At 47.6% G+C, this 24435-nt stretch overlaps 1 protein-coding gene across 7 annotated transcripts in view; it reads left to right on the top strand.

Moving 5' to 3' along the window:
• LOC122442017 (translation initiation factor IF-2-like) overlaps window positions 1–24435 on the top strand; it is a 377694-nt gene that overhangs the window by 32207 nt on the left and 321052 nt on the right. For 6 of the 7 annotated variants that reach the window (XM_043469267.1, XM_043469268.1, XM_043469269.1 and 3 more), the window contains exon 2: window positions 9963–10370. The gene's annotated coding sequence lies outside the window, so the exon portion shown is untranslated. Of the gene's footprint in view, window positions 1–685; window positions 735–1163; window positions 1195–9962; window positions 10371–24435 lie in introns of those variants that run through there. The other variant, XM_043469274.1, reaches the window with a different exon arrangement.

Consider the following 24435-nt stretch of genomic DNA (forward strand, 5'->3'; position numbering starts at 1 on the left):
AGTCTCTAATTTGCATCTTAGGAAGGCCTCTTCTCAGAGCTCCAGGCTCCTATCCAGTTGCTGGTTTGACCTTTCCAGGTGGGGGTTACACAAGCATCTTAAACCAACTGTGTCTCTAACAGAGCTTTTGACATTTCTCCTAACCCATTTCTTCTCCACCCTTCCACCTCAGTAGATGGCACTGTCCTTTCCCTAGTTACACAAATCCAAATCAGGAGCCACCTGTGATGTAGCCCTCTTCTTTATGCCTTCTCTGCAAAGTGACTCTCTTCACCTTGTCCATGATGGGCATCTCCTCCCAGACCCCCTGAGAACCTCCCAGTAGAGTTTCCTGCCTCTTCTCTTGCTCTGCAGTTCATCCTCCACACAGCAGTCTTTTTAAAACTTAAATTGGATCCCACCACTCTCCTTTCTAAAACTTTTCACTGAATTTAATTGCACTGAAAATAAAACCCAAACTCCTCTTCTTGGTTGGTTAGGCCCTTCCTGATCTGCCCCTGGGCACCTCTGCAGTCCTGTCTGGTACCCCTTCCCCATCTCTGCTTCTAGCCACAGTGGCTCCTCTTCCCCCTCCACCACCCCTTCCTGGACCATACCAGGCTCTTACTCCCTAAAGTTCTTGCTCAGGCCATTCTCTCTGTAGGGAACAGACTCCCTCTGACCACATGGCTTGTCTCCTTCTTAGAATTGCAGCTGAAAACCCCATCTTAGGGAGGATGCTCCTGATTATTCAGGTGAGTTTATTCTTTGCCCACTTGGATGTTCTCCATCACTGCCTCCTATTGGTTTTATTCCCAGCACTTTCACTTCGGGGATTACTTAGTTGTCTGCTTGTTTAGTGTCTGGTTTCCTCTCTGGGCCGAGTTCTGGGTAGCAATGCTGTACCTATCTTGTTCACCTGGACCCATAGTACTCAACTTAAAACAAACATTTGCTGAAGAAACATTGAAGACATGCAGAACAGGGCTAGTAGTAACACTGCTCAGGCACTGCCCCGTTGGGTTGAAAGAGATCATGGGTATGAAAGTGATCTGGGCAAACTGAATAGTGGCATGGGTGATATCAATGGTTAACTGAGCACGTGGATAACAAGCATGAGGTGTAGGAATAAGGCTCTATGCTTGATGGAAAACCAAAGAGCTGCTTTGCTCTTCTAATTCTAGGAGAAGAGTGAATCTGAGAGCCGGTTCCAACCCAACAGTGATGCCAGTAGGACAGCAATATAATGTATATTCCTCTTTGCCTTGGCTGTGAAGAACCTTACGGCTAAATTGGGACTATTGTCATGCAAAAATTAGCTCAAAATGTTCTGTTAAAAACAGATAATGTTTTGTGAAAGTACCTAGCACCCTGCCTGAAACATGGAAGAAGCTCAAAATTAAACAGTCATATGTGAATCATCTTGGATTTGATTGTATCTTTGCCATTTTTCAGAATAAACTACTTCCTGTCTTCTTTGGAGGCAGGGAAAACATCAAGCAGTTTTGTTCTGTTTTTTTTTTTCACTATAAAAATAAAATTATTCATCACAGCCCAAAGTGGAAAGAGCCCAAATGTCCATCAACTGATAAATAGATAAAATGTATATATCCATACCATGGAATATTATTATAAAAAGAAATTAAGTACTGACACATGCTGCAACATCAGTGAACCTTGAGAGCACGATGCCAAGGGAAAGAAGCCCTCACTAAAGACCACAGATTGTATGACTGCTTTTACATGAAATGTCCAGCATGGGCAAATCCATGGAGACGAAAAGAGTAACTTGATTGTTGCTGAGGGCTGGGGGATTAGGAGGGAATGAGTGACTGTGAATGGCAGTAGAGTTTCTACGTGGGGTCAGGAAAACGGTGGTGGTGATGGATGTACAAGTCTTTGAATATAGGAAAAAAAAAATCACTGAATTGCACTTTAAATGGGTGAATTGTATGTAATGTGAATTACATTTCAATAAAGCTATTAACATTGATTTAAACGAGTGTAAGAGTACCCCTGGCTCTCTGATGGTGGCATGACTGAACAGGCCATTCAGAGTGGGTGTGAATAAAAGGCTAGCTTTGGCTGGACGTGAATGAAAAGTCCTCCATCTCTCTCTCCTTCTCTCTTCATCCCTTCCTCCTTCCCTTCTTCACTTAACTCTTCTCAGCATTCTTCTAGAGACCCCCAACCCAGAGATAAGGTAGGCAGACCCTTCATCCTTAAAGAGCTTTGTTTGGGGGCAGAGCAGGGTGGAAAGAAGATATGGAAATGGTGAGTGCAGTCAAGACTGAACCCAACTTCCTGGGTACCGATAGAGTGTCCTGGGGATTCTGGCAAGAGAGATCCTCTCTGTGAGGAGGAGCGCCTTTGGGCAGAGCAAACGCTGGTCTTCATTGGTATGCCAATTCAACAGTCACTGTGCGTGGTACTCAGGAAACAGAGGCGAACAAGAGAGTGTGCGCCCAAGGGGTGGGTGGGACATGTGACCCAACTGTGGTAGGGGCTGGGAGTGGGCTGCTGCGGACAGGGGCAGGGTTGTGTGGTGGCGGTCCTGAGTGGCTGCCTACGCAGTCAGTGCGGGAAAGATGAGACAGCTCGACTTGGCAGAGTTGCCCAGAAACCTTGCAGAGGGCTCAGTTTGGGGCGGACCACACAGCCTTCCTGGCACCCCCCAAGGCAGCTTGGAGGCGTCCCCCCCCCGTCCTGGGGCAGGGGATCTGCTGTGAACTTAAGGCTGGGAACGGCTTGAGGCCGGAGGGGCTCTTCCGCTGAGGCACGGGTTTTTCCCTCGCCCGGGTGCGGTGGCCCTGCTCCCCAGAAGTGAGCAGGTCACCACTTCCCCCTCGGGCAAGGCGCGCGGTCCAGGCAGGAGCATCTGCCAGAGGGAAGGCTCGCTGGCGAGCCCCGGGCGCAGTGCGGGATGCTCGCCGCTAGAGGGAGCGCCGCGTCGTTCTCTGCCACCGGGCTGGGCTCCCAGCGGCAGCTGGACCTGGCGGCCGCCGGGGCTTGGGGTTTCTTGGGAAACGAGCTCTTTGGACCTTTCCCATGTAACGATTTCTCAGAAGCAGCTGGACTCAAGCATCCTCAGTGTTGTTTGTCGCGAATTTGCAGAGCCCTTGAGTCCAGGATGCGGCCTCAGGCCTTTTGCAAACCCTGGTGGTGGTGGCGGGGTGGGGTGGGGATCGGGGGCTGCAGTGGGGATTCTGGCGGCTCCCAGCAGCTGTCCTTTGCTCCCCGTGTCCGAGACCTGGCAAAGGCCTCCTGTGTCCCCCGCGGGGAGCTTACTCTGGCCCTTGGAGCTGCAAGGGATACGCCCCGTGTTCTGGACAGATTCTTAACTCTCTGCCACCTTGGGGGAAAAAATAGTTTAGTGCTTCATAGGAGGGAGGGATGAGGAGCAGGTTTAGGAAAAAACTGAGGCCGGGCTGGTAGGATGAGTAGTAGCTAGTGTCAGAGACCTGGGGACAGGGTCTCCCGTTGTCACAAACGTGGCACCCCTGGAGCTGATGAGCGCTGTGGGGGTGGGTCAGAGGGGCAGCACCCACGTTTCACAAGAATGACTCCACCGTTGCCATTTTGGCTTGGCCCTCAGGTCAAGGGCAGCAAAAGATTACTTGTGCATGCCCCTAATTTCCAGCCAGGAAACTCTCCCACGGGTTCAAGTCAGACTGGCCTCCCGTGGTGACGGCTGGTGGCTGCCATCTCTGGAGGCAGGGCTGGGACAGGACAGGAAGTGCAGGGCACAAAGCCCTGGTCCTTGGCCACCACCATCATGGCTTCATCCTTGGGCCACATCCTCGACCTTTGGCTGACTCAGGCTCTGCTGGCGGTGGGAGAGGTTTAGGGCCTATTCTCTCCCTCCAGCACTGACTCCTGGGTTTAGTAGACAGACCATCCTTCGCAGTCCCTGGACACCAGCAGCAGAGGGGCAGTCGGGGACCCGACGTGCTGCCGGAAGCTGGCGCGCCGTCTGCTGTGGGAGCAGGTCAGAGCCGGCCTGCTGAGGCTCCTGTCTCTGCCGTGGTTAGTACTGGTGATTACCATGGTTACCTGAGGCTGGAAGCTTTGACAGGCAAAGGCAGAGCTGGAGAAGGATGTCCTCTCCCGGCTCGGAGCCACATGACGGCCTCGGCCTCCCTGGGCGGTGTTCTGTCAAATGTAAGAGCCGGGACCAGAGAAGATATTCTGCCACGGTTCAGCCGACCCGTGCAGCATCCATCACCAAGCATCCGAAGCCTTTGGGGGCCCGGTCCTGAGCACAGTCAGCGTCAGGGCAGCAGAAGGGATGTGTTGACTCTGCCCTCCATCTGTTCAGTCTTGGGAGGACAGAGAGATAGGAAGAGATGGTTTTTGGGTCCTCTGGGAGCTCTGGGTCCGAGGAGGGGTGCCTTTAGAGGACAAGGTGGAGAATGCAGCCTGGAATCTTGGGGATACAAGGATCACTTTCTGGGCCTGGGTTCCAGTGCCAGATCGAGGCTGCGATCGCCCCCTCTCCACATAGGGTGCTGGCCAGGGAGGCAGGACGCCTGCTCTGCCAGTGGTTATGAGCTCCGGCTCCTGCTGGGTCCTGATTTCTCCATCTGCAAAATGGGGTTAATGATTACTAATCCCCCACCTACTTCAAGTCTGTGGGGAGGATTTTTTAAATGAATAATTTTGTGCATTGAAATGAGCCAACAGATTTCAAGCCTTTGGAGAAAAGGCCTTATTTATTATTATCATCAACTCACTGAGCAGAAATTCCATTTATCTCCTTTGTTGCCTCTCCAGTGCTGCATGAACTGAGAACCATATTACTGTGGTGAGATGACAGGGCTCTTCACAGCCACCCAAATCCTAGCCCTCGGTGTCCCTGGAGGGGGCTGGGGAGGCTGAGTGGGGCTTCCTCTGAGCTCCAAGGGGATTCTAGGACCAAGAGCGGAGCAGGGAATTCCCGTCCAAACACTATAGCAGAAGTCTGAGGCCTCTCCACCAGGTGCCTAGCCTGGGCTATGAGAACTAGAGAAGGAAGCAGGAACAGAGGGTGGAGGAGAACCGCTCTGAAGCTCTTTTACTTTGGTTCATTATCACTATGGGGCTTCCCTGGTGGCTCAGATGGTAAAGACTCTGCCTGCAATTCTAGGAGACCCGGGTTCGATCCCTGGGTTGGGAAGATCCCCTGGAGGAGGAAATGGCAACCCACTCCAGTATTCTTGCCTGGAGAATCCCATGGACAGAGGAGCCTGGCGGGCTACAGTCCATGGGATCGCAAAGAGTCGGACACGACGGAGTGACTAACACTTTCACTTTCATTATCACTACATGTTGACTTCAAAAATGAGAAAATGGAGACAAGCAAAAAAGGGAGAATGAAGAAAGAAAATCACTTATATTAAATTAATTAAATTCTAATGCTCAATTTTGGTAATGTACCTCTCATAGGAGGTCCCTGTAAATATCCAAGGGAGTGAATGAACTCAGAAGACTGATCTGTCTGATAAATATCTGCTAAACTTATATATATATATTAAATACAAAAGGTAATGTTTATTTTTTTATTGGCGTATAATTGCTTTACAGTGTTGTGTTAGTTTCTGTTGTACAGCAAAGTGAATCAGCTATATGTATACATATATCCGGGGCTTCCCTAGTGGCTCAGCTGGTAAAGAGTCTGCCTGTAATGTGGGAGACCTGGGTTCAATCCCTGGGTTGGGAAGATCCCCTGGAGAAGGGAACAGCTACCCACTCCAGTATTCTGGCCTAGATAATTCCATGGATTGTATAGTCCATGGGGTCACAAAGAGTCAGATATGACTGAGCAACTTTCACACACACACACACACACACATCCCCTTCCTCGTGAGTGTGCCTCTGGCCGCCCCCCCCCCCCGCCCATCCCACCCATCTAGGTCATCACAGAGCTCTGAGCTGGGCTCCCTGAACTATACAGCATCTCCCCACTAGCTATACATGGTAGTGTCTGTATACCAATGCTATTCTCTCCATTCATCCTACTCTCCTCTCCCTATCCCCCAAGTCCACATTTCCATTCTCTATTCCTGCCCTGCAAATAGGTCCATCAGTAACATTTTTCTAGATTCTATATAAAAGATTTTATTTTTAAAGAAAAAAACTAATGTGATTCGGTTTACTCTTAAATGGAGAGGAAGGTATGGAGAGCTTCCACATATTCCGTGCCCCCCCCGCCCCCGCATGCACAGCCTCCCCCATGATCAGCCTCCCCGAGGGGACAGGTGTTACTGTTGATGAACCTATACTGATGCATCATTATCACTCAAAGCCCACGGTTTACATTAGGGTTCACTTCTGGTGTACACTCTATGGATTTGGAAACATGCATAACAACATGCAGGGCTTTCCTGGTGACTCAGTGATAAAGAATCCACCTGCCGTGCAGGAGACTCGGGTTCAATCCCGGGGTGGGGAAGATCCTCTGGAGAAGGAGACACTCTAGTATTCTTGCCTGGGAAATCCCATGGACAGAGGAGCCTGGCAGGCTACAGTCCATGGGGTCACAAAGCATCAGTGTGACTTAGTGACTAAACATCAATGTAATGACACACGCCCACTCTCAAGTGCCATACAGAGTTTCACTGCCCTAAAAATCCTCTGTTTTCTATCAGACTTTTCTCCCCCTCTCTATATAAGCACATAGAAATGCTCTGCCCATTTTAGTAATAAATAATATATTTTTAAAGATAGGATTGTACCATACATATTGATTTAAAACCTGTTTTCTCTTTGAAAAGTGTAATGAGGATAAGAAGTTTGAAATACCTCCTTCTTGATCACTTGGGTTTGACCCTTGAAGTCTTTGTATTACTCAGGCAAGATCAGGAGGCTGCAGTAAGGAAGAAGGACATGATAGGATGAAAGCAGAATCTTCCTGAGGCTGGGTGGGGGAGGAGGCAGAGAAAAGCCACGGATAAGACAGAGCATCCTTTGGTCCTCTCTTTACCTCTGTGATGCTGGAGAAGACTCTTGAGAGTCCCTTGGACTGCAGGGAGGTCAAACCAATCCATCCTAATGGAAATCAACCCTGGATATTCATTGGAAGGACTGATGCTGAAGCTGAAACTCCAATACTTTGGCCACTTGATGCAAAGAACTGACTCATTGGAAAAAGACACTGATGCTGGGAAAGACTGAAGGCAGGAGAAGGGGATACAGAGGATGAGATGGTTGGATGGCATCACCGCTTCGATGGACATGAGTTTGAGCAAGCTCTGGGAGTTAGTGATGGACCAGGGAAGCCTGGTGTGCTGTAGTCCATGGGGTTGCAAAGAGTCAGACACGACTGAGTGACTTAACTGAACTGAACTTAACCTCGGTTCTCCACAAAAGCTGTGCCCACCCCCAGGTGTGGGTCTCAGTCATTACCCACTTTTCCAGAGTACCTTTCTCCTTGGGAAAGGTCACTCACTGAAAAAATAGGTGCTTGCTGGGGAAAATGCACCTGTATCAGTATCTCTATCTATCTGTATATATATGTCTATTGATATCTATACCTATATCTATCTATCTGTCTATATTTTTTTTGGTCAGGTGAGCCTTGCCAGGTCTTCCTGGGCTCCTAGCAGATCAGCAGGTATCTCCTGTGTATATAAGAACCCTCCTGCATGTGGGCTCAGGAGGGTCCCTTGTAACTTTCAGCCTCTGATTGTCCATAGCACTTCCTCTGCCTGTCTCATCTGTGCTGACAGCGACTCCTTTATCCCCATGGGTCAGATTCTCAAGTGTCCTTGCACCCTGGGCTCTGCTCAAAGGGCCCCCTACTTCCTCACTGGTCCTCTGGTCTCCTCCCATCTTGTCCCCGTGGTCCAGACCTGTGCGGTGGCCCATGGTGTTGGCTGGTGGAGAAGGTGGAAGCAGGGCTACCCCAGCGGGCAGAGCACCAGCCCACCAAGCGGGGGTCACATGCACACATTGGCAGGTCTGGTAAAAACACAGCACAGAGCCCTCCACCTCCCTGTTGGACAAGACTTCAGGGGTGTCTGGTAACTGCAGGTGGCCTCCAGCTCATCTGGTTAGGAAAGTGCTTTGCATTTCTGTTTCCTGAGGGTGTGGTTTGTACTCCTGTTGCTCATCACCCAGGATTTGTTCCTCGACATTGGGCTGGCTGTTTAGGAAGAAGCGAACCATTTGTTCCTGAAAATCATGGCTGCTGAAGGTTCTGCTTTAAAGTTCTTCTGTCAGAGTTTTGTACTTTTCTGTCTCAGGTGATGTGCCTGAGGGTCTCTGCTGCTCACCTGAGTCACATTTCCTCCTGGCCTGACCCATGTTGGAGGCACGGAGCTGAGAGAAAAAGCTGGCTATTGGCCAATAGGCTGGATCACGGGACACTTATTTACAAAGAGAAACTCCGTTGGGACGGCATCAAGCTCTCCAGCTGGGCCTCCTTTCCTCCAAGGACTGCACGGATCCACATGCACAGATATACACACTCAGATGCACACACTCGGAATGCCAGGGACCTCGTTCAAGATCCGTGTCACATCATGCCCTTTGCTGCTTCAAGCATCAGTCTCTCAGAATTAACTCTGCTGCCTTCACGGCCAAACAGACCTGCTGACCCTCTGCCTGTTCTGTGTGCCTCTCCCCTGTTCACCAGGCCCTGCCACATAGCCTGGCTTCAGCTGCCTTCACATCTCCATCCTTCATCCCCAAGGGCTGCCTCCTGCCCAGGCAGCTTTTGGGGGTCCTTTTTGCCCTCTTCCTGTTGACCCTCTTCCCGGGCTTCAGGATTCCGCTTTTTGGAGGGGCCTTCCCCTGCCATTCTATCTCACACAGCTTTCCCTCTTCCTTCTTCCCACTGTCTATTCCATTTTCTATTTTTTTTGTCTCTTTACTTATTTCTTCTCTGTCTGTCCAAATAGCCTCCATGAGAGCCAGGACCATGTATGTCAACTTTGTTGACCACTCTGTCCCCAGCACCTTGCAGAATGCAGCCTGTGTCATGAGCACTCCATACGTAGTTGACCAATGAGTGGTTTAGCAACATTTGTAAGAGTGTCTTGACTTGAGATGATTTTAAGCTCAACCTGAGTGGTCCCTCTCTGGGAAGGGAAAAAGGATCACCCCACTCTGCTAACACAAATGTTGTGGTTCTGGAGTTTTGGGCTGGGTTCCCAGTATAAGAAGTGCATTAACAAAGAGCACGTGCCTAGAGGAGACTGACTCCAAACCATGGGCTTTGAGGGAAAGACACCCAGGGCTTTTCACTCGGAAAAGGAAAGGCTTAGGTGATACCCTAAGAGCTGGCCACTAACATCTGAGGCATTGCCATACTGTGGAAGGCTCATTTTGTGTGCTTGGAATGGGTTTCTTTTAAGGATGTGGCCTCCCATCATGGGAGCTGTTACTAAAAACTTCCCTTGGTGAAGATGTAGGACTAAGTGGCATTTAAAGTTACTTTCAGTCCCACATCCGAAAATATCTTTGTTGAGCTGCTCCTAATAGCCAGGGGTAGGTAGGAAGAGCAAGCAACTTCTGTTTTGCAGGATTTATTGCCTCCCTGGAAAGAAGTTCTCTCTGACCCTGTGTGTATGTGTGTGTATTTGTGTTGAGAGGATTGTTGTTGAACAAATCATCACTCAGTATCCCTTTCTCTTCCTCCTTAGGATGGTGTATATTTGTATATTTGCCTCACTCACTTCCAGCGCAGCCATGTAACCAGTGTACAGAAGTGGGGGTGTGCCCAAGCTTGAATGTTTGGGTTTGCCCTCTGCTGCTTCTGCCTGCACCATGAGATCCATATAACCTGTGTACTTCACAGTTCCATGATGGAGACATACATGGAGCAGACCTAATCCAAGCCCAGTCGAGTCTAGCTAACCTATGGACCCAAGAGTGAACAGAAAGAAATGTCTGTTGTAAGCCACTGAGATTTGGGGACTATTTGTTACACAGTGGTATCACAGCCAAGCCTGACTAATGAGTATTCATAGTTTTTTTTTTTTTTTTTTTTCTCCTTTACATAGAACTACTCCAGTACTCAAGTCTGAGATGCTGACTCTGATGCCTATCATTGAAGAATCAAAGTTTAGTGAACAGCTTCCACCCACTCCAGACTCCTTTCCAGGACCTCTTCCTGGAGTGGGCATCTGCTACATTTATAGGACAATGTACCACATTGAAAAATTTTGCCTTTTCCCCAACAAGCCACTCCACAGGCTCTCAGACCTGCTTGTTCCTGACAAGGGCTGTTCTTGTCGTGGGCGGACCTCAGTTTCACGGGGACGGCGATGAGGCTGGAGCTCAGAGAGATGGAGAAGCCTCTGAAGCCGCAGCAGCAGGAGCAGAAGGCACAGCCGCAGGGCCCTCCGGAAAGAACAGAGACGAGAAGTGGATGCTGCAGACCTGAGCCAGGATGTTCTCTGTGATGTCAGGTGAGCTGTGCCTCCCCCTCCAACCTACCCAGCACAGACACGCTGGAAAGTGGCTTTTCAAATGCCTTTGACTCTTATCTCTCTTACATCACCCTCTGAAATGAAATCTCAAACACTTTAGTGGGGTTTGATGCGGAGAACAGTAAGCAGATAGAGGTTCAGGCAGAAACAGAGCAGGAGTCAAAAGCCCTGGAGAAAAGCATGAATGGGCTTGGAGAGGACAAATAAAATAGCAGAGACATTTATACGGGTCTCCCCTACCTCTCAGAACAAAACAATTATGAGATGAGAGAGGCATGGATGGGAGGAAATTCTTTCATTTTTCACATTGCAAGCTAGAGAGATCCAATAGCCTGTTTATGAAGAACAATAAAGAAGATACATGAACTCAGTAAAGAGGTTGTTACAAATATATCGGGTGGCTTTGAAAGGCCAGGGTTTTCTCCCCCCTTTTGGATATAGCTGTCAGCTAAGTATCAAGAGATTTTTTTCTTTTTTTTGCTTTTCCCTTTTTTTTTTCAAAAAGCAATAACTGGCACCAGCAGTTTGTTACAATTGGCAGAAAGAGTTATCACTTTTATTTAGGATTTGGAAATGCAATCAAAGAGGGGCAGATTGGAGCTTGAATTAAATGAAGCTTAAACAAGCAAAAAGAAAAATCTCCGCTGGTCTTTTAAACAAACAAACACAAAAATTACAGCTCCTTGTTGTTAATTTGAAGCTATAAAAAATTTGACACTCACACTTGATAAAATGGTGCCAAGCTGAATGGTTGCTACTTCTTGTGTTTGTGTTAAGTACTGAATATTCTGATTATTTTAAAGAGTAAAAACCCATTGTCTCCAGAAACTCTTTGGTTAGGACCTGACTAGCTTATTGCCTGAGAAGTCACAGTGAAGATTCATTCTGTTGGCTTTGGAAGAAATTATTCTTCCCAGGATAATTTAAAGAGACCAAAAAAAGCTGGGAGGATCAGTTCTGTTTAGCTGCCTGTTTTCACATTTGTTGCGTTTTGTGATTCCTGAATACCAAATTGCCCCCTGAAGTTGTCAAAACATTGCTATCTATGACTTGCCCTCTATTATTATTTCAATCCTCATACAGAAAGTCTTCATATTATCTGGTAACTTGCCTTATCTAGATCACAGCTTTAAGAATCAGAATAGACGTGAAAAAAGTTCCCTTCGAGAAGATAAAAGAGATGTCACAAAATATTTGCTCTATGTCTCAAGCATTTTACCTCCAAGTCTGTGTATTCATTCAAGTTCTTAAATTCCAGCTAGAGCAGCACTCTTGTTTTCAAACCCAGAGTGAATTAGAAGTGAGGAGAGGTCCTTCTATGGGCCGGGGCAGTGGGTATCAGCAGTGACAGTCTGGTAATAAGAGACAGAAAAACTACAAAATAGATGTAGAAGTCAAAAAACTCAGCAGTTTGATTCTACTTAGTAAAGGGGTAAATACGTTCCCAGGTGTTTAATTTTATGTGTCAACCTGATGGACCATGGGGTGCATAAATATTCAGTCAGACCATATTCTGGATGTGTTCTGGGTATGTGAAGGGGTTTTGGATGAGATTAACATTTGAGCTGATAGACTGAGTAAAGCAGATTGCCCTCCCTGATGTGAGTGGGCCTCATCCAATCAGTTGAAGGTCTGAATAGAACAAAAAGGCTGACCCCCCTGTGAATAAGAAGGAATGCTTCTCTTCCTGACTGCCTTTGAATTGGGACATTGGCCTTCTCTTGCCTTTGGCTCAGACTCAGACTGGAATTTACACTATTGGCTCTTCTGCTTCTTGGGCCTTTGAACTTGAAATGGAACTTTACTGTGGCTTTCCCCTGGATCTCTAGCTTGTAAATTTGTGGTTCTTGGGCCTTGTCAGCCTCTATAATGTCACTAAGCAATTCCTTATAATTCCTTTTAACCCCTGTCTCTATATATCCTACCTGTCTGTCTATCTGTCTGTCTGTCTATGTATCATCTCATCCTATTGGTCCTGCTTCTCTGGAGAACCCAGACTAATAGACCAAGCCTTACTTTGGTCTTGGGGCTCCACGTGATTGGACTGACGGTGCTCACCTGTTTCATGAAAGGAAGGTAAAGGGCTTCTCCTCTTATCACTCAGGCTTCAGGTTGGCTGTCCCTTCCCCTGGACCCTGCCCAGACACCAGCACTTGTGTCTGTTCCACCAGCTCAGGGCAGTGCCTAACTGGCTGTTTCAGGTTTTGAGCACCACTTTAGCTTCTAGAATACGGGCTCTGAGGGACCGTGAGCGGCTGGTTCTTTGCTGTTCCCCTGTGCCTACACACAGTGACTTACTGTCTATAAACTCTTCTTGGGGTTCTCTACCCTTTCACAATGGCACTGAGTAGAAATTGTTGAAGACTTTCCTATAATGTGTTAATGTTTAGAGAGAAAGTCCTCAGGCTTTGTAAACACCCTACCTTACCCCTCAGCTGTCCCTTCCTCCTACCTCCCCTCCCGGCACTGGTATGAAATGGTGCACTTGGGCACCTTCAGTTGTAGTAAAAGATGTGGTTCAGGGAAGCAATGCCAACTGGATCTTATTTCCTCAATGAAACAATGCTACGATAATGGGTGAAATTTCTTATTCATAACTTTTTACAGAAACATTTGATATTTAAATCCTGAAGTAGATATTGGCTTGGACTCAGAACTGCAGTTGAATCTGCTTATTCCAGCTGATGCTCTGTAACTATGGGCAGGTCCTTTCACCTCTGCAGGTCTGAGTCTCCTCATCTACTGAGTAGGGAAAAAAAAATACTCACTTCACAAGGCAGTGGTGAGGATTAAACTCAGTAATGTATGCAAAGTAGCTTGTGTATTACCTGGCACATAATAAGCGCTCAATAAGTTTTAATTCCCTCTCTCCCTTCTCCTTTTTCCAGTTCAATCAAGGATTATGATAGATGTGTTTCCCTGTGCAGTGTAAAGCTTTTAAAAGTGCATATAAATCAATTAAATAGGCCAATGAAATAATTGATTATATAACATTTGTTTAAGAGATCCTGGGGCGAGGGACAGAAGATTAGGGGCTTGTGGAAACCTCGAGAGAGCTCCTAGGAGCAGGCGGGTCAGACAGGGATCCTGTGCCGTGGCATGCGCACCCCTGCTCCGAATTCGGGGAGAAAGGGCAGGTGGTGTGATGAGCTGTGACTTATTTATAATTCAGAAGAGTGACTGTGAGGGTCCCGGCTGCTGGGTGGGCCCTGTAGGAAAAAGCAAAATGATCCAAAGAGGCACTGAAATGGCATCTGGCCTGCCTTCTGAATGTGACGTTTGTGAATTAATCTCAGTGAGGGCAGAAGATAAGCCAGGTGACCCAGTTCTAAACATCTCATCACTTGCCTGTGGTGAAGAGAAAGCACATTTGCGGCCCCCTCCCCCCTCTTTCTGCTTCTGTGGGTGAACCTGGAGAGCAGGAGCCTCCGGGCTGTATTTGGAGAACTCTGGAGACGCTGTTACTCGGGGGTGGTGTGCCGTATGCCACAGACAGAGTGGAAAGAGATCGAGAGCTGTAAGGGGTGTTCATTCAGTGGTAAGAGAATGGCCTCGAATGTGATTCAGATTCTAGGCAATCCTATGGTTGCCAAGGGGTAGGGGAGGATGGGGGGAAGGGATAGTTAGGGAGTTTGGGATGGACACGTACACACTGCTGTATTTAAAATGGATAACCTGCAAGGACCTACTGTGTGACACTGGGAACAGACTCAATGTCATGTGGCAGCCTGGATGGGAGGGGAGTTTGGGGGAGAATGGATATGTGTGTATGTATGGCTGAGTCCCTTTGCTATCTACCCGAAACTATCACAACAATGTTTATCAGCTATACACCAATATAAAATTAAAAAGTTAAAAAAAACTAGAGCGTCTCTTGGGCTTCCCAGGTGGCGCTAGTGGTAAAGAATCTGCCTGCCAGTGCAGGAGACACAGGAGACAGGGTTTCGATCCCTGGGTCGGGAAGATCCCCTGGAGGAGCGCATAACAACCCACTCCAGTATTCTTGCCTAGAGAATCCCATGGACAGAGGAGTCGGGTGGGCTACAGTTCACGGGATCGCAAAAGAGACATGAACTGCAGCAACTGAGCATGCAGAACATCTCTTGCTCTGGGGGAGGAGAGGGGGAATTCTACTTGCTCACCCATGGATCCTTGCTTCTCTGGACCCTGGCCGATCCATGTTTTAGAGTGGAATCTGGAGGAGGCATTCTCCAGGACAAGCCACCCCAGAGAATGGGATCAGGCCATCCCTCAAGACCAGGCTCAAGGACTTCCCCTTCCTGAGGCATCCCTGCCTGCTCCAGCCTCTGCTCTCTCTAGGGACGAGATGAGAGCTATCCTGGGAGGGTAGGACTCTTTGTCTCTGCAGTTTGTGAGTGTGGAGGGACTGTTCTCTGGGAAGTTTCTTGCATCCTTGCAAGTCTTGTCAGCAGAGGCACTGACAGCCTTTGTTCTAGATCCTGTCTTAGGGGATTTTCATATAGCAGGAAGCACTGGAAGAAACAGACAGTGTCTCCCCCTGGGGTAAGGAGCAGATGGTAGGTATTTTTACCTCCAATAAAGATAATATCTCTCTCAGGTAAATTTATGCCCGTTTTAAAAGGTTCAGGTTTCCTAAGCTTAGATTCCATCAGGTGTGAAGCAAACCCCCTGTGTGCGCCACATTCCCTGGACGCCCCCCACCCCACATTGTCCTCTTGGGTGGACCAGAGGCACCAATGCAAATGTGATACTGATGCTGCCTGCTCAGTCACCGTGAGGGATAAAGAGTTTTTTTTCTGGCCCAAGAGTCTCCTACCCACATCTGTAAAACTGTGGCTAACTTGTGAGTTTGCAAGAGGATACAATCTGGGACCCTCTATAGCTCTTGGTAGTGAACACCTCACAGGAGGAGACTGGTGACTGTCCAGGGCTAGGGCAAAGCTGCTTCCACTCCGAGGAGGCCAGTGTCATCCTGATAATGACCCGCGTGGCAGCTTTTGCTTGTTGAACTCTCTCTCTCTGCTGCTTTGTCTCCTGGCCTCCCCTCCCCTTCTCCTGTTAGGGTTTTCTGCATCTTGGGGACTCGTGAGATGACTGCGGGTTTTATCCCCCTCCACCCCTTTCCCTGGGGATGGATCTCTGGGTTCCAGCAAGTAATGACGTCCTCTGCTCTACAAGGAGCAGTTTCTGTCAAGGTTTCTGGACCTTCACCCACCCCCACCCCCCACCTCCCATCACTTTCCTATTTTGTTCTCCTACAGGTGTGGCCTGGTGCTTCTTCTCTTCCTTCTAATCCAGTCCTTGATGGGCCACTTGCCAGCAGGCCTGACTGCACTCTTATTTAGCAATTTCCCATCTCAGAGAGAGAAGAATGTTCCAGGGATGCCAGACCTGAGAGTAGACTTGCTGGAGAGCTTCAGGTGTGAGACCAGCTGACCAGAGGTTGCAGTAGCATGAGAGCCTGCCTTAGAGTGTCAGCCAGGTCTGGGCCTGCTTATTCTGTGCATCCTCAACACAGCTCTCCTCCCCCAGCCAGTACCTATCATTGTGCCTGGTCCCTCTGGGGAGGCAGAGTGACGCAGATGAACAAATAAATAGGCCCAGGTCTAAAGCCGTCTGCAGCAGGCAGCTGGCGCTGTCCCTCACTATTTCTCCTCTGTTTTTCTTCACGTCTTTATTCTTCTCACTATGTGATGTGATGGTACCTTTCTTAATCTGTCCTCTTGTTGAAAAATACTATTCCTATAATCATGGCCAAGAAAAACACTGAGGAGCCTTGACTGAGGATGCCCAGTCATGGATCTGGTTAGGGTCATGCTAGAGAGAGCTGGGGGCTCACCTCGCAGGGGAGTGAGGAGGAAAAGCAAGGGAAAGTCCCCTCTGTGACAGTCACCTGACAGGTGACAGGAGCCCAGGAGAGGGAGGCTCCTGCTGGGCCCGCCCAGCCCTTAGCATTTGTCATTTGTCAGGAGCAGACCTCAAATCCCAGGAGTTAGGTTGTCAAGACTTAAGGGCTCTCGTGGATTGGCTTGTACCCCCTCAGTGTCTGAAAATATATTTTGGGGTCCTCTCCTTCTCTGGGCCCATTTTAAGTCATCCCAAAGGGCAGATGATTGCATTTATTCATCCCCCTCCCCCCACACACACACATACCCACAAATAGGCATGCATTTCACCTGTTTTAAATGATAAAAGATTCTTTCTCTTTAAGGATGAAAGGAATGGATTAAGGAATGTGAAGAGTTTTGGAGGCTTTCAGCCTAGACCATCCTTACTTGCTCCTCTTCAGTTGCTCAGCCCTGTCCAACTCTGTAACCTTATGGACAGGTTCCTCTGCCCATGGGTTTTTCCAGGCAAGAATACTGGAGTGGGTTGCCCTTGCCTCCTCCTCCTGACCCAGGGATTGAACCCTCATCTCCTATGTCTCCTGCACTGCAGATAGACTCTACTGCTGAGTCACCAGGGAAAACCAAATCATCCTTGTGTGGGTGCTAAGTCGCTTCAGTCGTGTCTGACTCTTTGTGACCCTAACGGCTGTAGCCCGCCAGGCCCCTCTGTCCATGGGATTCTCCAGGCAAGAATACTGGAGTGGGTAGCCATTCCCTCCTCCAGGGGATCTTCCTGACCCAGGGATCGAACCTATGTCTCTTAAAGATTGTCTTTGGGCCCCTTTAAGTATTCATTATGCATTCATCCATCCAGCCATCCTTCCTTCATACATTTGACTCAGTGATCATCACTTTATGAATCTCTATGCTAGACTCTGTGGCAGGCCTTGTACTGTAAGCAGAAGCAAAGAGAAGAGGCATGTCCCCACTCTCAGGGAACTTACAAGCTAACAAGGGAGACAAATAAGCCATCCCTGCAGGAAGAGTGCAGGGCTCTCTGAGTGTGAATCCTACAAGGACTGTCTTCAGCTGGGTGGCCAGAGATAGTCTGGCTGTGGAAGTGACATTCCTGCAGAGCTCTGGAGAGTGAGTAAAACTTCCTGGGTGCTGAGAAGGGAAAAATTCATTTTGGGCAAAATACAGCATTAATGCCAGGGTTTGTCACAGGAACATAGTGAGTGGAGGAGGATAGGAAACAAAAATGAAAATGTCAAGACAATTAACCAAACAAAGAATTCCTTTGCGTCAAGAGGATCTGAGAAGTGGGCTGATTCATATCTTCTTGTTTGATAGATGAACTGAGTTTCTTGCCCTGTACGGTGGCTCCTATGGGGTGAGACCAAGTCTGGGGTGGGGTGGGGGTGGGGGCGGGCGGTCAGGGCTGTGAGACTGGACGATGGGAAATCACAGGTCATTGGCCAAGCCCCCAGGGACTACAGAGTTCCACCGCTCGCCCATCTTACCTATAGTATACAACTCTTACCTGAAGAGTAAGTCCCTTGCATATGATCTTTCTAGTTGGAAACTTTCAAAGATGCAAATGTGCCACTGTATGCCAGCTATTGTACTGTTCAAGGTACTGTACTATAAGATTAAAAGTGTTTTCTTATTTTTTGTGTTTGTTTTTTTCTGAATTATTTGTGTGAAAAGTATTATAAACCTATTGTCAGTTCAGTTGCTCAGTCCTGTCCAACTCTTTGTGACCCCATGGACTGCAGCATTCCAGGCCTCTCTGTCCATCACCAATTCCTGGAGTTTACTCAAACTCACATCTATTGAGTAGGTGATGTCATCCAATCATCTCATCCCCTGGCGATCCCTTTTCGTCCTGCCTTCAATCTTTCCCAGCATCAGGGTCTTTTCAAATGAGTCAGTTCTTCCTATCAGGTGGCGAAAATATTGGAATTTCAGCTTCAGCATCTGTCCTTCCAGTGAATATTCAGGACTGAGTTCCTTTAGGATGAACTAGTTGGATCTCCTTGCAGTCCAAGAGACTCTCTAGAGTCTTCTCCAACACCACAGTTCAAAAGCATCAATTCTTCAGTGTTCAGCTTTCTTTTTAGTCCAACTCTCACCTTCATTTGTGACTACTAGAAAAACCATAGCTTTGACTAGACAGACCTTTTTTGGCAAAGTAATGTCTCTGCTTTTTAGTATGCTATCTAGGTTGGTCATAACTTTTCTTCCAAGGAGCAAGTGTCTTTTAATTTCATGGTTGCAGTCACCATCTGCAGTGATTTTGGAACCCAAAAAAATAGTCTCTCACTGTTTCCATTGTTTACCCATCTGTTTGCCATGAAGTGATGGGACCAGATGCCATGATCTTAGTTTTCTAAATGTTGGGTTTTAAGCCAACTTGTTCACTCTCCTCTTTAACTTCATTAAGAGGCTCTTTGTTCTCCTTCACTTTCTGCCATAAGGGTGGCATCATCTGCATATCTGAGGTTATTGATATTTCTCCTGGCAATCTTGATTCCAGCTTGTGCTTCATCCAGTCCATCGTTTCTCATTATGTACTCTGCATATAAGTTAAATAAGCAGGGTGAAAATATACAGCCTTAACGTACTCCTTTTCCTATTTGGAACCAGCCTGTTGTTCCATGTCCAGTTCTAACTGTTGCTTCCTGACCTGCATACAGATTTCTCAGGAGGCAGGTCAGGTGGTCTGGTATTCCCATCTCTTGAAGAATTTTCCACAGTTTGTTGTGATCCACACAGTCAAAGGCTTTGGCATAGTCAATAAAACAGCAGTAGCTGTTTTTCTGGAACTCTCTTGCTTTTTTGACGACCCAACGGATGTTGGCAACTTGATCTCTGGTTCCTCTGCATTTTCTAAATCCAGCTTGAACACCTGGAAGTTCACGGTTCACATACTGTTGAAGCCTGGCTTGAAGAATTTTGAGCATTACTTTGCTAGTGTGTGAGATGAGTGCAATTGTGCAGTAGTTTGAGCATTCTTTGGGTGCCTTTTCTTTGGGATTGGATGAAATCGACCTTTTTCCAGCCCTGTGGCCACTGTCTGAGTTTTCCAAATTTGCTGGCATATGGAGTGGCCAGCCACTTTCCACAGCATCATCCTTTCAGGATTTGAAATAGGCTCCCATGGATATCGCATCACCTCCACTAGCTTTGTTTGTAGTGATGCTTCCTAAGGCCACTTGACTTGCATTCCAGTGATGTCTGGCTCTAGGTGAGTGATCACAGACCTTGGAATTATCTGGGCATGAGATCTTTTGTGTACAGTTCCTCTGTGGTATTCTTGGCACTTCTTAAATATCTTCAGCTTCTTGGTAGGTCCATACCATTTCTGTCCTTTATTGTGCCCATCTTTGCATGAAATGTTCCCTTGGTATCTCTAATTTTCTTGAAGAGATCTCTAGTATTTCTCATTCTATTGTTTTCCTCTATTTCTTTCCCTTGATCATTGAGGAAGGCGTTCTTAATCTCTCCTTGCTTTTCTCTGGAACTGTGCATTCAAATGGGTATATCTTTCCTTTTCTCCTTTGCCTTTCACTTCTCTTCTTTTCACAGCTATTTGTAAGGCCTCCTCAGACAACCATTTTGGTTTTTGCATTTCTTTCTCTTGGGGATGGTCTTAATCCCTGCCTCCTGTACAATGTCACGAACCTCTGTCCATAATTCTTCAGGCACTCTGTCTATCAGATCTAATCCCTTGAATCTCTTTGTTGTCCATTTTCCACTGTATAATTGTAAGGGATTTTGATTTAGGTCACACCCTGGATGGTCTGTGTTTTCCTACTTTCTTCATTTTAAGTCTGAATCTGCATAAGGAGTTCATGATCTGAGCCACAGGTCCAGCTCCCAGTCTTGTTTTTTGGTTGACTGTATAGAGCTTCTCCATCTTTGGCTGCAAAGAATATAATCTAAACCTTATTTTGGGTACTGACCATCTGGTGAAGCCTGTTGTAAATCTTCTTGTTGTGGTGTTGAAGAGGTGTTTGCTATAAACTAGTGTGTTCTTTGGCAAACCTATTAGCCTTTGCCCTGCTTCATTTTGTCTCCAAGGCAATTTGCCTGATTACCGCCATGGTATGTCTTGATTTCCTACCTTTGGGCATTTCCAGTCCCCCTTAGAAAAGGGCATCTTTTTTGGGTGTTAGTTCTAGAAGGTCTTGTAGGTCTTCATAGAACCGTTCAACTTCAGCTTCTTCAGCATTACTGGTTGGGGCATAGACTTGGATTACTGTGATATTGAATGGTTTGCCTTGGAAATGAACAGAGATCATTCTGTTGTTTATGAGATTGCATCCAAGTACTGCATTTTGGACTCTTTTGTTGACTATGAGGGCTACTCCATTTCTTCTAAGGGATTCTTGTCCACAGTAGTAGATATAATGGTCATCTGAGTTAAACTCACCTACTTCAGTCCATTTTAGTTGCCTGATTCCTAAAAGGTTGATGTTCACTCTTGCCATCTCCTGTTTAACCACTTCCAATTTGCCTTGATTCATTGACCTAACATTCCAGGTTCCTATGCAATATTGCTCTTTACAGCATTGGACTTGACTTCCATTACCAATCACATCCACAACTGGGTATTGTTTTTTCTTTGGATCTGTGTCTTCATTCTTTCTGGCCTTAATTCTCCACTGATCTCCAGTACCATATTGGGCACCTACCGACCTGGGGAGTTTATCTTTCAGTGTTCTTTTTGCCTTTTCATACTGTTCAGGAGGTTATAGCAGATTGTGTTAATTGGATACCTAGGCTAACTTTGTTAGACTTAACGAACAAATTGGACTTAAAAACATGCTCTCTGAATGGAACTTGTTCATGTGTAGGAGACTTAATTGTAGTATACTTTTTGCAAATGCTCGCCACGATGGACTCCCTGGATTCCCTTACCCCTGGCTGAATCTTCAGCTAAGAGGTGCCCACCATGGAATCAAGCCTGAATCCCGGCTGCAGAGTTCAGAGGTCAGGACACCTTAGACAGAGGGCAGAGGGCAGAGGCAGCTCTCACGAAGATCAGTGGCCATGGTGCATGATATGAAGCAGCTCTTTTGTGCCACGGTTGGGAGAAGCTCATCTAACATTTTTTAACATTTTCCCAATTGAATGCGTGGTCTGTGGGTGCCACGAGAATGCTCATCTGTCAGTTTTGACAATATAACGGAGTGTACATTATTTAGGCTAAAAATAGTCTGTACAAAAGACGAAGCTCCAGTGGCAGCACCAGTGAAGTCTTAAGCTTCTGCCAGACCCCCTCCCTAGGGATGATTGACAAAGTAATTTCTATTGTGCCTTAATGAACCAGAGCACACCATCCACACCAGCAGCCTTTGCAGCTGAATGGCATCATTCACATCCTATCTCCAGGCCTCCTACAGTGGGTGGTTCACCAATATAACTTGTCTCCGTGGGCCATATGGGGCTGGCAGAGTCCAGAAACAATGGTGGCTCTTGGGTCCTTGTGTTTGCCTTCTACTCCCATCAGGATCCTGGCCATAATAGCTGCCATTTATTGAGAGCCTATTGTGGGCCAGCCCTGTGCTGAGTGTGTTACCTGAATGATCTCGTGGCTTTCACATCAATCCTAAGCAGTAGGTACTAGTAACATCAGAGGGAACTGAGGCTCCTTGAGGACTCAAAGGGGACCTCGTCACTCCTGCGTGCACCTCGGGGAAGGGGGCACAGAGGTCTGATTCTGTGAAGTGTGGCCTAGATGCTGATATTTTTTGTCTTTTTCTTCCCGTGGTTGGGAGCAACTGGAGGTGGAGAGGATGGTCTCCACGGGGACAGAGGAAACTGAAGAGTTCCAAATGATTCTTGCGTGTTTTCTGAAAGGCTGTTGAAGGCGCTTGCTTTTACATTTGACTGCATCACTCCCAACCCCCTGCCGTGGGTTTTGGATGCAGAAAATGGACCAGAGAAGTTGTGGTTTCATTTTATGTGAGATGAGACCACTCAGGCCAGCTGCCTCTGCGCTGAACCTGCAAAGAGTGCAGAGCGGCACACAGTAAGTGCTTACTTGTCTATGGAATTAATTTGAGTCCCTGCTTAGGGATGCATACCTGCCTCCCTGTGTGTGTGTTTCTAAGGACGGAGTGGCTCGCCCACGTTCTTGGGCATGGCGTGGCCTCTCTAATCTCTTATTTGATTCTTTTAAATGGATATTTGTGACCTGGGATCAGCAGGGGTGGGGAGAGATTCTTTCTTCAGCAGGGACCTGCCAGATTTACTCAGAGGCTGTGACCACAGACCAGAGGCCAGGAGTTCAGGGCTGGGCCACATTGGCTACGGACTGCCAGTGCTCTGCGCATCTGCAGCTCAGGCTCTCCGCGGACCTGCAGTATCTTTTTTAATGGTGTTTTTGGACACAAGGATAGAAGAGGGGCCTGGTGCTGGTAGTGGGAAGGTCTGGTTTTCATCTCCCCCTTCTCCAGGAGTGAGCTCTCTTTGAGAGCCGCAGGGCCAGGCTGGCCTCCTGCAGAGGCCAGCTCTCCCGCCTTCACCCTGCATTTGTCTGCGGCCACAGAGCACGGCCTGATTGCAACTGACTTTCCCCCAGGCGCTCGTGCAGGCCTATTAGGCTGACAGGCTGTAGTGGGCTGGGAGCGGCCCTGACTTAGTGCTGCTCGCAGGTAAGCCGCTCTCTGACCCTTGTGGACCAATCACAGATGCCTCCCAACACCTGCATGTGCCTGGGCCCATGCCAGGCTGTGCAGGGGCCTCCTGGAGGGCAGGCCTGAGGCAGAGGACTGCTCAGGATGACCTGGGAATCCAGATAGGAAGCCTTCCCGGCTCTCACCATACCCCAGGACAAGGTGGAGATGGGCAGGAGATCAGAAGTCCTGTACTTTCATTCTGGCTCTGTTGTCAACCAGCTGTTCAATCTTGAATAAGTCTTTCTGGGCCTCAGTGTCCCCATCTGTAAAACAGTGGGATTGAACTATAATGTTTCTAAGAGTTCTTTCTTTGATAGTCTAGTTCCTTCATATCCCTCAGCTCCTCTTCTGCCCCTGCGCCTAGGCCCAGCATGGAATCAGTCGTTGTATAAACTCGCATTATTCAAAACCGCATCAGCATTACCTGATGTGTTAGACATGAGGATCTTTGTCCCATCCCAGGCCTGCTGACTCAGAATCTGCATTTTAACAAGGCCTCCAGGTGATTTGGATCCACAGTAAAGTTTGGAAAGCCCTGGCATAGCCCATTCTCCCCAGGTATGAGGCTCCAGGCTCCCATAACCCCTCTGGAGCCTGTGGTCATTATCAGCCTCTTAGGTGATACACCTGTCCTTGCTGAGGCCTGCAGGGGAGAGTCCCAGGGCTGACTGTTGACCTCCTTGGTGATGTCTTTGCTGAGATTGGCTCATAGAGAACCACCCTCACACCTCCCCACCCTGTACCACTCTGGACCCTACACTCACTTATTTGCACAAAGGCTTCCAAATTTCAAATGGAGGAATTTTTAAAAATCTCTTAGACTGTGCCTGAAGAAATGTCGCTCAACCTTTTCCTTATAAACAGACACATACTTGGAGAGAGAGAGAGAAGCAGAGAGAGAGAGAGAGGGATGGAGGGAGAGAGATGGAAATAAGTAGCAATGTCTTTAAAATATAGATGGCCTATATCATAGGTTCTTAATCAGGGTCTGTATGGTCTGTGGTTGGAGCTTCCAGTGGAGTCTCTGAGCCCCTGAATTAATATATGGCCTATGTGTTGATGTGCATTTTCCTGGTGAGAGAGAAGGTCTGTGCTTTACCAGAGTCTCAAAAGAGTCCATGACCTAAAAAAGTCAAAGAACCCTTGGGCTTGGTCCAAGTCTGTTTCTTGGGATTTATCGAACACCTTGCTGTTTGGAGACAAACCAGGGACTGACTGAAAGGCTCTTTATGAAAACAACTTCAGGGCTGCCAGTTAGGCAGGACTTTCCTTTCCTCTCTCTGCTTCTCTAAATTTCTCTTTGTTCTTCCTATTATCTCTATCAAGGGCTATTTTCAGGGCTGATTGGAAACGGAGAGTGGGCCTGGCGGCACGGCAACAGGAGAGCGTGTTTGCCGGAAAAAGCATGGGCTCTTGTTGAGAGCAAAGGCAATTAGCCCTCAGAATTGGACATATTCCTTCCTTTCCTTCCCTTTTTTTTTTTTAATAAAAAAAAACATAAAAAACAACAAGTGAAACCAGTGAAGCCATTTCTAGAAAATGGCC

This window comes from Cervus canadensis, chromosome 5, assembly GCF_019320065.1.
Source record: "Cervus canadensis isolate Bull #8, Minnesota chromosome 5, ASM1932006v1, whole genome shotgun sequence".
In the NCBI taxonomy this organism is placed as follows: Eukaryota; Metazoa; Chordata; class Mammalia; order Artiodactyla; family Cervidae; genus Cervus; species Cervus canadensis.